Source organism: Akebia trifoliata, unplaced genomic scaffold (genome assembly GCF_017979445.1).
Source record: "Akebia trifoliata isolate Shusen 1 unplaced genomic scaffold, ASM1797944v1 Contig01006, whole genome shotgun sequence".
NCBI lineage: Eukaryota > Viridiplantae > Streptophyta > Magnoliopsida > Ranunculales > Lardizabalaceae > Akebia > Akebia trifoliata.
Window position 1 is genome coordinate 103411 of NW_028237412.1, and position 12221 is coordinate 115631.

The window sequence follows — 12221 nt, forward strand, 5'->3', positions numbered from 1 at the left end:
CAAGCCCAATGCCTCTAAGTCCAAATCCATATCCAATTCATATCTAACTGAAAGCGCCATTGATCCGCAGGGTGCGCGTATCTACTTTTGATTTTTGAGGTTTGGGAGTCGTCACCTAGTTATTACGGTCTAGGAACCGAACATTGATTTAAAACGGATAAAAAAATAACTAATCTATTAAAAAAATACTGAGTCTGGGGATCATATTATGGGGTTGGAAGGCACCAACCCTATCCGGCAAACGCCGGTCTTTACTAATTGTCAAATAAAACTACATTTCTAAAAAGACCTAAATAAAAAAAAATATTTATCTTTACGAATGCAACGATTTTATTCCCTTAGATCTGATAGAACAACTCCTTGTACAGTACTCCTCGCTTCGTTCTGTCACCGGATCTGATTTTTGATCTCCAAGTTGAGGTATCTTCTTCTTAGATTTGTGAGTTTTCTGATTTTATAAGGATTTCAGGGTGTTTTAGAAGGGTTTTTAGGTGTTTTTGAGCTAAAGATGGGGTATAGATGTTAGATAAGGAGTCAGGACTTCAAAATTAGGGTTTTGGGAAGGCTTATTGACCTACTTTTTTTATGATTTATTTTTTCATACGAAAATAGGTTGTAGAGACCCCTATTTATAGATTTTTTAAGTGTTTTTTAGATAGAGTTAGTGTTTAATTAGAATTATTTTAAATAGAGTTAGTGTTTGATTAGAATTATTTTAAATAGAGTTAGTGTTTAATTAGAATTACTTTAGAATAGAGTTATAGTTTTAATAGAATTATTTTAAATAGAGTTAAAGTTTAATTAGAATTATTTTAAATAGTTTTAGAGCTTAATTAGAATTCTATTAGGGTTAGAGTTTGACTTTTAGTCTCACCTGATTGACTTGACTTTAGGATTTTGACTTGAGTCTTACTTGATTGACTTGACTTTAGAATTTTGACTTGAGTCATACTTGATTGACTTTAATTTTAATTAGAATTTCAATTTATATTAATTAATATTTAAATATTACTTTCAGAATTTTAATTATTAAAATTGTGAAATTATCTTTTTGTCCTTGGAGATGACTTTTTACGTTTTAAGTCATTTTTCGATATTCCTAGATATTTTGGAATCGATTTTTCATAAGGAATTCGATGGGAATATTATTTTGTGTCATTTATGAAATTTTTTGTGCGAAATGGGCGTGAATTTTATGAGGGGTATTTTTATAATTTTGTCAAATTTTGTGAAAATTGGTGAAATGGTTTATTTGGTTTCAATTTGTTATTTTTTTTATGTTTGATAGGATTTTCCTAAGCGTAATGTAGGCTCTAGGAATGTTTTAAGGTTAAGGGTATTTTGATAATTTGGTCATTCTTTAGTGATTTTAATCATGAAGCTTTTTTTTGTCTGCAAGATGATGATTTCTATATTTTTGAGATTATATTTTCCTAGTGTAACGTAGTTTCTAAGGTTTTGTTGGTTTGAGATACCTCATCCGGATTTCTAAAACATATTTAGTAACAAAAAAACATTGGAATGATTATCCATCATTGGGAACCATTGCGATCAAGTTGACGAGTTGAATAATCAGGCGAGTGCAAAAATGGGATGTCTAGAGATGCCCCTCTTTGGTAGAGGGTTGAAGCAAACTAGATAGCAATTCTATTTTGGTAGATAGTGCGATATCCGAATGCAAAAACTAGTGACAGTTCATTTTGCAGTCTGATTTAACAATTCGTCGGGATGTTCGGATCCTTCAGCGTAAAACTTTCCTCGAACTAAAAGTGATCAGGTCCTCGAGCTTGAACTCTCACTGACAATGTCAAATCCTCAAATTTTAGAAAATTCTCATTGACTAATGGAAAAGTGCACGTGTGTGCATACTGAGTAAAATGTGTCAGGTCCTAGAGATCTTCTCTCACTGACAATAATGATTCAAAATTGAGATGTGCTTATGCAACGAAAACAATCATGGCAAGGTTGAACAAAGAGGTAATTGGAGTCAAAACATTGTAGGAACTTCATTAAATCATATTTGAAATTCTTTTTTAGAGTTCGAAAAAACGCTTCTCGGACTAAGGAACTTAAACAATCCTGTTAATTCATTCTATAATTCAAAAAAGTTGGAGTCTCGTTTCTCGGACCCGAACTTATTAGAGCCACACTTCTCGGACTAAGGTTTACAGGAACTTAAACAATCCTGTTAATTCATTATATGATTCAAAAAAAGTTGGAGTCTCGTTTCTCGGACTTGAACTTATTAAACCACGTTTCTCGGGCCTAGATTTATAGGAACTTAAACAATCCTATTAATTCATTCTATGATTCAAAAAAATTAGAGTCTCATTTATCGGACTCGAACTTATTAAGTCACATTTCTCGTGCTTAGATTTATAGGAACTTAAACAATCTTATTAATTCATTCTACGATTCTAAAAAAAAGTTGGAGTCTCGTTTCACGGACTCGAACTTACTAAGCCACATTTCTCGGGCTTAGATTTATAGGAATTTAAACAATCCTATTAATTCATTCTATGATTTAAAAAAAAGTTGGAGTCTCGTTTCTCGGACTCAAACTTACTTAGTCACATTTCTCGGGCTTAGATTTATTGGAATTTAAACAATCCTATTAATTCATTCTATGATTCAAAAAAAAGTTGGAGTCTCGTTTCTCGGACTCAAACTTACTTAGTCACATTTCTCGGGCTTAGATTTATTGGAATTTAAACAATCCTATTAATTCATTCTATGATTCAAAATTGAGCTCAAAGTTTGAAAGATCGGGCCTTTACTGGCTTATCATGCATCTGGATTCATAATTATCATTGGACTTTATCGGACTTTTAAATAAGATTTTCCTTTTTATCATGTGATTAAGAACAAAACTTTAGAATTAAATAACTTTCAAAAATGCCCATAGTTTCAAGGTTGGCTTTAATTGAAACTTGACTAAGAGACTGATGGAATGGATTATGCTTGAAAAGTATGGACTCTGATGTATGACAGATAGAAAAGCTGACATTCCCTTCAATTCAAGACTCTTAAGATTATCACATGTGCAATAAGGGATTGATCATTTTTTTTCGAATTTTTTTCGAAAAATGCTTGAGCCGGACTTAAAAAATCTTGATAAATATTAGAATAAGAGATCTTTCTCTTCAAAGTGGTTGATGATTCTACATCTTCTATTAGCAAACACTTGAACAAGTAAACATACTCTTGAAGATCTTACAATATTCAAGATGACTTCTAATTTTTTTGACTTCAACATTATCTTCATCAGATGTGAGCTCTTGGCTGAAAAACGAATATTGTGGCTTGAATGGTTCTGCATTTTCTAGTTTATACACAAGCTTCTTTCTGAATTTTTCTTTTTGATGAGACATTTCTCTAATTTGATGATGCCCTAATTTTTGCCTAGATCGCTCTTCAGATTTTCAATCTAGCGGCTTTGTTTTTCTTTTTCTAATGATGCCTTGATTTTTGCCTAGGTAGCCTTTTCAGGTTTTCAACCTAACAGGCATTCATTTTTTTTTTTATTTATTGTTATGCCCTAACTTTTGCCAAAGTCACCTTTCAACTTAGCGGGCTTTCTTTCTTCTTGATGATCTTGAATAACTAACTCAACAATTTCTTGGTTCCCTGCACCTTAACCGAGTCAATTAGTATTTAGGAGGACTTAATAGGTGGGCTTAGAATATGGTTTAGAAAGAAAAGATATAAGGTTCAACTTTCCAAAATACCCCTAATTTGATATTCTCTCTTTTCTGTCAATTATTTTGATTTTTTTCTAAAAGTCCCTAGTTTGGCATTATTTTCTTTTTATCAATTCTTTTGATTCTTTTTTCTAATGCCCCTAGTTTGGTATTCTCTTCTTTTGAACCTTTCAATAGGAGATTTTCTTTTTGGATGACACTTTTCTTAAGAGAATACATTTTTTTGCGTGACCGGACCTGAAATAACTTCTTAGGTTGCTTATGTACCCCAAATATTTCTTTTTTTCTTTTGGGATCAGGTTAAAACGTAGTTCATACCTAGACTTCCCTCTCAAGGTTAATTGGTGTGGTTTATAAAGAAGATGCTATTGATTTTTTTTATTTTTTTTTTAAAAAGGTTGCAAGGGGCTAAAGAAGTTTATCTTTTTCTTGATAAGACATGAAAATAGTTCGACCAAAGAAGACCTCATTTGGTGAAATACTACTTGATTTGGTTAAGATTTTAGGAACTTGATGGCTCTGTCGAGTAAGGTCTTCTTTTGTGAATGAGAAATCTTCAATCTTCTTCTGAAAAAGAGTAATCTTAAATCTTCTTCTACGAAATTGAGTGTAATTGAGTTCTTTGTATTTAACTGTTCAACTTTTCCAAAACTTTCAGAAAAACTTTCATTTTTTTTGTGAATGAGAACTCTCTCTCTCGAGTGAAAAACATGAGGGATCCCTTCTTGTAGTTCTTAGCATCTTTGTCGATGGTTTCATCTACATCATTCTTGACCGATAAACTCCGACTTTGAAGTTCACCCTTGACTTTATGTCTTGATTTATTCTGATGCAATCTATTCTGATTAGACCATGCAAGAATATTATTGAATTTCTCAAGTAAATTTATTATTCTTTCATGTTCCCTTGAGGATAATATATCACTAATTTGCACTTCTTGAGTATACTCTTTAATTCCAATATTTATTAAGTTTGATTAGTGAGCTCTAAGTCAATCTTCATGTTAGATATTATACTCAAATCATTATTACACGCATTATAATCAGAAGTTTCTATATTTTATTGGAATTGAAAAACATAGATTGACAAACTCGACTAAAACTTGAAAGTTGAAGAAAGACTAACGTAACTGAAACAATTAACTAGATTTATAGATTGACGAAAATTGGATTGAAACTCAAAGAAAACTAGGGGCAATTATCTACAAATAGAGGTCCTTCTGGGTGGATGGACTATTTGGACTTGACATTGGTACTTTGACTAGACGACTCTTTTGAAGGCCCCAAAATGATACAGATTAGGGTTTAGAATGTTTAGAGGCATCTAAGATTAACCATCGATTCTGAAGGTTTGACTCTTAACTACATGATTAAAATTTTGATATAAATTAGCCCTCCGGTGGGAAATATCGAATCCAAATACACTATAAGTTTATATTGACCAAGAATGTAGGAAAGATTAGTCACGGGTCTACCCTTGATTAGGATAGAACCTTTGATCAGACAATAGGTCAAAGGCTCAGGTCGTTCCAGCTTGAGTGCATCGATATACCTTTCAAAATCACCTGATCAAACGGTACTGATGCCTCAATTTTATATACCCTAAGGTATGTGACTGGAGTTGTGATTTTCATGAACAACGTCGCATCTCCGAAGAGACTGGACCATGCACTAGTGCCACATTGGCTATATGGGACATGCAAGAGTGCAAAGCAATAAACGTGCCAGTGGTGTGTGCAAAACAGGGTGGGGTGTGCTCAAGGCGTTTTTTAAACAAATGAGCCCATAGGCCTGATCATTACATCACAGTATTGATACCACATGATTATATACTAATTCAATCATATCATTAAGATAAAAAATAAGCACATATGTCAAGATCATGGCAATATTAGATAGGAATTCAACACAATGACTAATCATCGGATTCGATTGTTTGAACAAGCATACAATTCTTAGTCCAAACAATTTTTTTTTTTTTTATAGTCCAATCAAGGATTACTTTGGGTGACCCTAACCGAATTGAGATTCAAAAGAATATTGAACTAAGTATGGAATGATAATTGTTGGAGATAAGGAGTTATGAATTTTTTTTTTTAAATAAGAAAAACTAAATTCAGTTTTAAAAAAAAAATTGTCCCTTATTATGTTTTTAGAGAAAAATCAAATATTGTTTAAAAAATTTTAAAACAAAAAAAACTTTTTTTTTTAAATATTTTTTTTTTACTTTTTTCTTTTAAATTTTTTATTTCTTTATTTTTTTTAACGTTTTTATTTATTATTTATTTTATTTAAACATTTTTTTTAACAAATTTTTTATTTCCTTTTTTTTTAAACAATTTTTTTTTTAATTTTTTTTAACATTTGTTTTTTTTTTTTTTTTTTAAACTTTTTTTTGAATTTTTTAACGTTTCTTTTTTAAAATGTTTTAAGCGTTTTTTTTTTAATTTTTTTAAATGTTTGTTTTTTAAACTTTTTTTATTATTTTTTTTTTAACTTTTTATTTTTTTAAAATTCTTTTTGAATTTTTTTAAAAATTTTAATTAATTTTTTTAAACATTTTTTTTAACTTTTTAAATTTTTTTAACGTTTTTATTTATTTTTTGTAAAACCCCGAGTTCTCGATTCGTATCTCAAGGAAAAATAAATAGTGAAAAATTGAGAAAAGCTTGAAAGTGGGACTTAGGGGTAAATCTTTAGAATATTTCTAATCATTTTTAATGGAATCTGACCTCACCATTGGATTCAAAATGATTGAAAAACATAGTTTAGCCTGTAAACACGCTTAAATGCGAGTCCGAATATAAAAGTTACAAAATCCTCGATTATCGAGTCGGATCAGACTAAAATAGTGACTTTTGTTAGAGTAAGAATATTCAGATTTGATTTCACCATGGATTTATAACAAAATATTATTGAACATGAACTATTTATTTGTCATTTTTAGAGATCAGGAAGTCGAATTATCGTCAAAAACGAAAACGACATCAAGTTTAGGGGGTCACCTCAAGCCAAAAATGTAAACTTTTGATAGAGATATAATTTACAGAAATTGACTATACCATTAGATCTGAAATGAAAAATTAGGCGAAATAGAGTATTCATTTGTCAGTTTTGGAGTCCGGATGACCAAGTTATAATCAATCAAAATAATTGACAAAATACCGAATTCGTCCCAAATTTTATATAAATAAAAATTTTAATTTTTTTTATAACTTCGTCTTCTCCAACCCACCCAAACACAACCAACGATTTTTTTTAAAAAAATTATTTTTTTCTTTAAACTTCCACCGCAGATCTACGACAAACGGCTCACCGTCGACGACCGCTACAGAAGGGAAAAAGATCCGCAGCTTCGACATCTATAAAACCCACCCAAGATCCATTTATTCATCTTCTCTTTCACCCCATATCATAAAAAATAAGTCGTATTTTTATACGAAGATTTTGTAACTTCGACCTCGGATTTCATTCGTTTCGGGGTCAAACCGTCCTCCGCCGTAGAAGGGAGAAAGGACGACCACATCGAGATCTTTGAAACCATTGGGCCGGTTTTGAAAATCAATAGTTTCGAAGTTCGGTTCGTCTCGATTTCCGCACCAATCGCTTTGATTTCTGTGCACATGCCTCTATCCTTTCGCCTAAAGATTGAAAGGAACTCTCAATTTCTATTAGTAATCGTAGATTGTGAAAATTGCATTTAGGATTTTATCGAAAAAATTTTGGATGTATTTCTAAAATATAGAATTCATTTGTTATTTCAAAAATTCATGCCAGAAATTGCATGTTTAATATGTTTAATTATATTTTTAACAAATTATACATGGGTAGGGTATTTTAACGGGTTATTTCTATAAATTGGGTCTTGTGCACTGCTCGGACCCCGTTTTGATATGAAATTTGTATTCTTTTTCAATATTATTGATAGAAATAAATTCTATAGTTGAAAAATGTGATTTAATATTCAATGAACTCATATTGAGTTGATGAATATCAGAAAATTGATATTTTATTGAAGAGATTAAAAATTGTAAAAATCGAAAAAAGGAAAAAAGGGTATGAAATGGTAAAATGTCAGAGTCACACCCGAGGGGTGATGTCTGTATTTTACGTTGTTGTGTTATGTGTAGGTTGGTGAATAGATATCTAGGGATAATATTGTTGGTTGCATGTTTATTTAAATTTCTGTTAGCGCAAGGCGCTGTTTACCTTTCTGTTATGTTATTTATTTTTATGTCGGGTGGCCACACTTGCATGGTAGGAAACTGGATATCCATTCTCAACCTTGTATTGTTAATTTCTCTTTTTTTTTTCAAATGAAAATAATATATATATATATATATATATATATGTATATATATATATATGTAGCTACTTTGTGAGCTGTTAAAGAGTTTGTGAATGCTTGAAGGGATAGTGCGTCGTATCATCCAGAGTGCTGTACTATCCTGAGATGTACGGTAGGGACCACCTAGCTCATACGTCGTATGCGACACGTATGAGAGTGGAGTCACAACTGGAATCCGGGATATTCCTCTCTATCTTTACCAGTAAACTTGTAATGTAAAGGTGGTCGTATACGAATGGTTTGTATATTTGGGAATCACATGCACGCCTGATAGGCATAGACGAAGATGATTAGTCAGTAATCACTAACAATCTATAGTAGTCGAACGTTCTGATACATCGAAAAGAGACCCATTGCTTACGGTCACGTCAAACGGTCAGTCTGAGCCGGATAAATGGTCAACTAAGCGTGGTAAGTGCAGCGACCGGCCACAAAATCAGGAACTAAAAACCAGAGAAGAATTGTAACATCATGTCCCGACTGGGAGCGATCCAGTCGTGAATCCCAACTCTCTAATTCCAATACTCCACCATTGTGTATTATGTATCTGTTGCTTATTTTGATATATAAAATGAAATCCATGTTTAATGTTTCCATTTGATCAATTAGATTTGTATAAAAAGATAATGTTATAGTGAGTAATGATGATCGATGTAATGTGAGTTTAAAATGTTTAGTTGTTCATCTCTGACTATATGTACCAGTTAATCGTAGTTTTTTCTTTAAAACTTTACATATTTTAAAATGATTCAGTATGTTTATTCGTTCATGTTAGGAGAGGTTATTGGCAGAGAAATTATTTTCTTCCTTACTGGGTAACCATTATTACTCACCCTTTCCTTCTCCAGTTTTTAGTCTCAGATTCAGAGCTTGGCGAGGCAGGTATATAGCACGAATAAGGATCATCTGGTGGGTCAGATAGACAACCAGAGTTCATCACCTGGGGAGTATTGGGGCTATACCCCCTAGTGGGTCGATTTGTCAAGGAGTATTATAGATGCTGTTCTGAGCGTTAGGACTTTTGTTAGAGTGAGGAATCTCTGTATAATCCTGTATATAAATTTTTTTCTTCCGTACTCTGATCTATTGTACATTATTAGACGTATATAGACTTCCGCTAGTATTATATTTTGTTTGTTTATATGTAGGATTGTATGTCATTTATCAGGTGCAGGTTGAACGCCTTGGAATACTAACATAAACAAAGGAGACCATGTCGAAATTTCGAGTTGCTACCTAGTACCTCGAGATCTGACATGGGGATTTGTGTTAACGTTGGCGGGGCCGCCATTTTTATTTTTTTAAACATTTTTTATTTTATTTTCTTTTATTTTAAAACGTTTTTTTTTATTTTTTAATTTTTTTTAAATGTTTTTTTTGTTTTTTGTTTTTTAACTTTTTAAGCTTTTTTTTTCTAATTTTTTTAAACTTTTTTTTTAACGTTTTAAAAAAAAAAATTTAACGGTTTTTTTAGCTTTTGTTTAAATGATTTTTTTAAACGTATATTTATTATTTATTTTTAAATGTTTTTTCTAAATTTTTTAAAAACGTTTTTTTTTAAACGTTTATTTATTTAATTTTTTTTAAAATTTTTTAAAAACGTTTTCTTTTTTTTTTCAACATTTTTCTTTCAAAAACTTTTTTTTTTTTAATTTTCTAACATCACCCCATATCTCCTCAATCGTATGCCCAACAACATCAATCTATTTTGCCTCATTATTTTTTTTTGAAAAATCTTAGATTATTTTAAAGTCTCCAACCCTTCGATTGGGACCACAAAAAATAAGCATCCAAGAATATGATATCTAAACGTTTACGGCTAAAATTATCCTATCCTCAATTCATATGTCAATTTGAATCTTTCATTATTTAGGGATCATAAAAAAGTGACCCTTAATTGATAAAAAATAAAACAATACCCAAAATCCACATAAACGATCCATAATCAAGCCACAATAAAAAAAAAGAAAAAACAAATAAAATAAACTAAATAAAAAAAAACTAGGTCATTTTGGCAATGCTCCCATACTTGGGACTTTTCAAGTTTGATCCTCAATAATCCTTAGTGGAGTCGCCACTAAAAGCGCCATCGATTCATGAGGTGCGCGTATTCACTTTTGATTTTTGAGGTTTGGGAGTCGTCACCTAGTTATTACGGTATAGGAACCGAACATTGACTCAAAATGGATAAAAAAAGTAACTAATCTATTAAAAAAATACTAAGTCTGAAGATCATATTATGAGGTTGGAAGGTGTTAGGCACCAACCCCGCCTGGCAAATGCTGGTCTCTACTAAATTCTCAAATAAAACTACATTGTTAAAAAGACTTAAATAATAATATAAAAAAAATATTTACCTTTACAAATGCAACGATTTTGTTTTCTCAAATCTGATAGAACAGCTCCTCGTACAACACTCTTCGCTTCGTTCTGTCACCGGATCTGATTTCTGATCTTCAAGTTGAGGTATCTTCTTCTTAGATCTATGAGTTTTCTGATTTTTTATGGATTTCAAGGTGTTTAGTAGGATTTTGGGGTGTTTTTTGATCTAAAGATGGGGTATGGATGTTAGGTAAGGAGTTAGGACTTCAAAATTAGGATTTTGAAAAGGTTGGAGAGGCTTCTTGACCAACTTTTTCTAGGGTTTATTTTTTCATACGAAAATAGATTGTAGAGACTCATATTTATAGATTTTTTTATGTACTTTTTAGATAATTAGTATTTAATTAGAATTGTTTTAAATAAAGTTAGTGTTTGATTAGAATTATTTTAAATAGAGTTAGTGTTTAATTAGAATTACTTTAGAATAGAGTTATAGTTTGATTAGAATTGTTTTAAATGAAGTTATAGTTTAATTAGAATTGTTTTAAATAGTTTTAGAGCTTAATTAGAATCCTATTAGGGTTAGGGTTGACTTGTTGTCTCACCTGATTGACTTGACTTTAGGATTTTGACTTGAGTCTTACTTGATTGACTTGACTTTAGAATTTTGACTTGAGTCTTACTTGATTGACTTTAATTTTAATTAGAATTTCACTTTATATTAATTAATATTTTAATTTTTAATTATTAAAATTGTGAAATTACCGTTTTGCCCTCGGAGAGGATTTTTTGTGTTTTAAGTCATTTTTCGATGTTCCGGGAATATTTTTTGTAAGTCATTTATGAAATTTTTTGTACGAAATGGTTGTGAACTTTATAAGGGGTATTTTCGTAATTTTGTCAAATTTTGTGAAAATTGGCGACATTATTTATTTGGTTTCAATTTGTTATTTTTTTGTGTTTGACAGGGTTTTCCTAAGCGTAATGTAGGTTCTAGGAATGTTTTGAGGTTAGGGGTATTTTGATAATTTGGTCATTCTTTAGTGATTTTTACTGTGAAACTTTTTTTTGTCTACAAGATGATGATTTTTATGTTTTTGAGGTTGTATTTTCCTAGTGTAGTGTAGTTTCTAAAGTTTTGTTGGTTTGAGATACCTCATCCGAATTTCTAAAACATATCTAGTAACAAATAAAGCATTGGAATGATCATCCATCATTGGGAATCGTTGCGATCAGGTTGACGAGTTGATTAATCAGGCGAGTGCAAAAATGTGGTGTTTACACCAACCCACAACCCTAACCCATAAATCACAACCCACATCAACCAATCACTCTTTTATCATTAAAAGGTGACATATGTCATCACCTACTTTCACTAAAAAACTCTTACCAAGTCTCACACAAAAAAATACTTCACTCAATCTATTTTTTACTCATCTTTTCTCTACTTCCATACTAATCTTCTAAAAAAAAAGAAAAATATACTCTCACATTCTACTATGGATCTTAGAAGATATTGAAGAAAACGAAGATAAGAAAGAGAAGTAAGGTTGAAGCTTCAAGGTGGGTCAAAGCAAACCCCTCATCTTCCTCTTTACCCTTTCCATCTCCCTCTTCTACAATCCCCCTCCTCTATTTCTTTTTATTTTAAGAATGCCTCTAAGATGTGATTCTCCCCTCCCTTATCTCCGGTAGATTGGACTTTGATCCGGCTGAAAGTACAAAGGTTGTAGCCCTTTTCAAAATCAAAATCGGTTTTAATCCTAAAAAATTGTTTTGAGGCAAGTTGGAATCCGGATTCTTCTCAACCCATGAGAATGGATCCGAAACCTTAGCCAATATTTTTTAATA